Source organism: Marmota flaviventris, chromosome 7, assembly GCF_047511675.1.
Source record: "Marmota flaviventris isolate mMarFla1 chromosome 7, mMarFla1.hap1, whole genome shotgun sequence".
Classification (NCBI taxonomy): Eukaryota; Metazoa; Chordata; class Mammalia; order Rodentia; family Sciuridae; genus Marmota; species Marmota flaviventris.
This window is the reverse complement of record NC_092504.1, coordinates 140,269,477-140,274,478: the sequence shown is the minus strand read 5'-3', so window position 1 is coordinate 140,274,478 and position 5,002 is coordinate 140,269,477.

Genomic DNA, 5,002 nt, shown 5'->3' with positions numbered 1-5,002 from the left:
CTCAGCCTCCTGAGTAGCTGGCTCCATTTACTTCTTAATTGAAACTCAGACCTATGTATAGAAATTACTTGATACTTTTAGCAATCAGTGAAACCACTGACTAAAAACTTAAAATTAAGAATTATTTTAATAGTTTAGATGAATGTCCAACTCATCTGGAGTTGGTATGTCACTGGGCTTTGAAATTTGTAAATAATATCATTTATTTACTGTTCAGTAAGGGGTAGGTATGGGAAACAGAGGGAAGTTAAGACAGAGGTTTTTGGAGACAGAGGTAACAGGAGAAGTCTTCATCTGAGGATGCAGAAAGAAGGAGAAGCCAAAGGTGCCACAGCTGAGTGTGAGGTGGTGTCCCTTGCCGAGGTGGGTGGGCAGGGCGATTCACTTTGCTATTTGCTGAGCGTGAGATGCCCAAATGTGAGGTTCACTAGGAAGCCTGGAACTCACATGTGGACCAAAGGGCAAGTCTGTCCTGTCTCTGTGTTAGATGGCTTCTTTCAAGGTGAGTGATTAGGGGATGCCATCACTGAGTCCTTTAAATCTCAGCTGCACACTGCGTCACGCAGCCCACTGTACTTGAGCTCATGCACCATTTTTATTCAACCATGGAGCACAATAACATTATTAATGTTTCCCAGGTTGGGGGACATGTGCTGAAGTGAAATATGTGATTCAGAGGAGACTTTATTGATCGTATATACACTTATTATTATTCCTTTCCTTTGAGGAATACGAATTCTGAGGGTCACCCACAAGCATTTTTTTTATTTGAATTCATCATCCTTTTCCAGAGTAAAGTGAAATAAATTTTCATGTTTATGATGAATTTCTCACCAGGGGTGAAAATGCTTTCATAGAATATTTTTCATTGTAAATCTCTAGTGATACGTCATCAAAGATGGCATGGCATACTCAGACTGCAATATTATTCTTTATTTTTTTTCTTTAAATTTATTGTATAACTGAAAAACACTTGCCTTTTGACAAATAACAGGCAAATAGAATAAAATGTTCTCAAAATATTTAGTTGTGATAAAGAAACATTTTATTTTAACATTGAAAACTCACAGTCCTGGGTTGAACAGAGAAATTCTCAGGGCAATGTCACCGGGAGGCTGGAGCCCCATAATAAAAATCTATCACAGCCAAACAGCTTGGCTTCCACCACTGGACCTCATTTGTTGATGTCTAATTAAAAAAATCATTTGCATTTGCTAAGGCATGTGTTTAGTTCCTACTCAAATAATTATTAAGCAAGCATGTGATTTAATTTTAATCTCCATTCTCCAGGGGCTCACTTTTCATGGTCACTTAAATAGGACCCTTCAAGATGAGCATTATTCATGTGTGTGGTACTTGTGCATCCTCTTCCCACCATAATTCATTTTATCACCTTCCCTTTTATTCTCCCTGTTTCCAGCATTTATTTTGCACACTAATTCTGGATGAGCTTATATTCTGGAAAGAAATGCCATCAAATTCCAAAGAATCAAGCTTTATTTCTCCAAAAATTGGGTGAATTCCCAGAAGATATTTCATGCTTCATAGTTTTATAGTTTAAGCAATAAAGAGGAGGAAACTAATTCCCTCTCCATTCTCATGCCCTCCTTCTAAGTAAAATTGAAACAGCCTTCTGTGCTCTTTCTGATTTGTTTTGACATCCATGAACGATCTTGCTGAAATGCAGTTTTATTCTTTCCTCTGCTATACCCATTGATTTTATTAATCTTCCATTCTCAATGATGTAACCTGAATAGGATGTTATGCAATTATTAGGCCAAATCAACAAATATTCGATTAAGAATCAAGATAATTGAAACCAGGAATGTAAGTCATTTTTGTGAATAGAAGTTTTTACAGAGATAAAATGCATCTTACTTTTAAATAATTTTATTTTCATTTGGATGTTGAAATTTTGTCTGGAAAACATTTAAGGGCTATAATTTTTAAACCAGAAAAATCTGTTTTACAAATCAGAAATCATCAGAAATATAGCAGTATATTTCATGAAGAGTATTTCTAAAACCTCCATTTCTCAAATTGTATTAAACATGGAAAATGACTCAGTTTTTTATATTCATTGCCCTTTGGGGCTTAATTTGTACTTCTGTGCAATTAATGATTTATTATGTCGAGCAATCAATAAAATTATACATTTAGGCAAGGAATTTAGCATGTGTCAATAATTAGAGCACCAGCAATGATCTCCACCGGCTTTAGCTTATGATCTGCCATGGTGATTTTTTTCCAATTAATTTCATTTCACTCCATGAAAGCCAGAAAAACATTGCATTAAGCAAGAAATAGAATTCTATGATCCAAGAAAAAAAAAATGGGAAGAATAAGAGTGTTTTAATCACACTGACATAGCTCTTTTATATAATTATCACTATTCTATTTTTCATGCAGAATCAATTTATTGGTCCTTGAAGCAAACAAATGACAATTCTCAAATAATGATTATTCCGTGTTATCCCTTTAATGTATAAGAATAAGAAAAATCATAAGCAATAAATTTACAAAGATAATTTTAAAAGACAGATCCAGATGATGTAATCTGTACAGAAAAATGTTATATTTTTTATCTTCTACATTTAATAACTGTGAAATTTCATTGCTATATTTGCAAAATGTCTTATGATGCTATGAATTTGTTGAGACATTTCAGAGTGATGAAGAAATAAGAGATTTAATTAAATTCCATATTCCAGATTTTAAGGGAGGAGAATGATTATTGAATTTTAAATATTTTAAATTACATAATTTTAAAATTATTTCCTTTGATGATGTGCATTGATTGAGAACATCTTGAAGATGCAGGAGAGGGTAAACCTGGGCAAATCACTCATTCTTTCATTAACCACATATAAGCCTGTTAATATCTATTCTTTTGCTCCTTAGATTCAGTCAGCCAACAGCTCCTTACTAGGCACCTGCTATATGTGGACTCTATTCAAGACAGCCAACATTCTGCTTTTGGAGTCTATATCAGTTCATTTTCTGATGCTATAGCAAAGTACCTGAAGCTGCCTACTTACAAAGAAAAAATAGTTTCTTTAGCTCGCAGTTTGGGGGCTGAAAGTCCAAGGTCAGGTGGGCCATCACCTTTGCATCTGGTGATGGCAGATGGCAACATAATGGCAGAAACCTGTGTGGAGGAAGCCCAGGGGCCAGCAAGAGGAGCCAATTTCACCCTTTTTTCACCACACACTCTCATAAGAACCATCTCAGGGTCTCACAGGTGCTATACTAATCCCTTCTGGGGGCAGCACCCCAAAGACTGAAGAGCCTTCCATAGGCCCGCCTCTGGAAGGTTCCAGCACCTCTCAGTACCACAAGGAGACCCGGCTTCCAACAGGACCCCTCGGGGCACCCAGGAACCATGCCGTGGGGAAGCAATGTCAGAGCGGCAAGATGGCGGTCCTGTGTGAGGAGGGACGAGAAACCAAGCAACCCCAGGAGGACAGAGCACCACAGGGGGAGGGCGAACCGTGGGCCCTTCCTCTGGGCGCCCAGGAAAGCAGGGGAGGACGTGGCCTTAGAAATGCAGCCTGGATGATGAGATGGAGCAGTGTAGGCCCAGGATTTCCAGATGCACTAGGAAAAAAGATGCAAACTCCTAATGTGGGAGTGATCTTCAATGAAAGGGGACAGAAATGAGGGCACTTTAGAAGTTCTGGTAAACAATGGGTAAGGTGGACTGACAGGGGCGTGGAAATAGAAAGTGACCAAGGGCCAGATGGGAATGGTCTGCAGGCTGGTGATTTTAACTTGAGAGTAATTAAAGACTCATTAAGAAGGGTTCCACATCGCGGTTTCCTTAAATCGGCCATTTGGGTGCAGAAGGGACTGTGGTAGGCGAGAACTGGGGAGCAGCAGAGCAGCAGGGGAAGTCGGCTGTTCTTCAGTCCAGATGGGAGCCGGAGGCTTGAGTTGGGAGAGGGTCCAAGGCCAAGGAAGGGGCACCAGAGTCAGGGCACTTTGGAGGGGCAGTCACAGGATGGGCCAGTGGCCACAGGATCTGGACACCACCTGGGTTCTGAGTGGGTGGAGGCACCATTTACAGAGAAGGGGTAAGATGGAGGAAGAGGTCAGGAAGGAGAGAACTCTTTCTAAAGGTCTCTTTGTTAAAAAAAAAAATCACATTCAAAAAAATGTTTGTTAAACGTCCAAGTGGGAATATGAAGTAGGCCAGCAAGTGTGGAGATGTGGATACCAACACATGTATGTGTGCACACACACGCATGCACACACATGCACACCACACACACACACGTGTGCACACACAGATGTGTGTATACACCATGGTTTCGTAATCTATTCTTGTACTCTATTATGCATAAAATTATTTCCAAAATATCATTTTGGAGACTGCACAGATATCCATTGAATAAATGTAGCGTAGTTTCTATGAACTATTTCCTTTTTTTGGTGAGATTTACTTGTTCCTAAGTACCTTGATTTCCCCCACCCCAATATATCTGTTCGTCATCCTTGAGCATAAATATGCACATCTATTTTATCCGAATGGATGAAAGTTCCAACAACAGAATGGCCAGATCCACAGGTTTCCACGCCTTTATAGATTTGGAAGCTCGAGTCCTGTGCGGCTGCATCGAGGGCATGGTTGGCATCCCATCAGCAGCTCAGAGGGTGATGCTTCTGACTGCCCCCTCCAATAGTTTATGTTACTCTGTGCCATTGTGAAGAAAAGTGTCACCTTGCTGTGTAGTATTAAAAAAGGATTCCTGAGGTTGGGGTGCAGTTCAGAGGCAGGACATGCGCTTAGCATATGAGACCCTGGGTTCAATCCACAGCACCAAAAAAGAAAAGAAAAAGAAAACACATAGTATTTCTTTGGTGCTGTTGAGGGTTAATTTTTCACATCCTCAGTCATTTGTGAATTAGCTGAATGTGGCCTTTGGCTTTTTTAGGATTTTTAACTTTTTCTCCATCATTTGTCTGAAATCTTTATTCTGTTCACCTCTCTGTGGACTCTGGA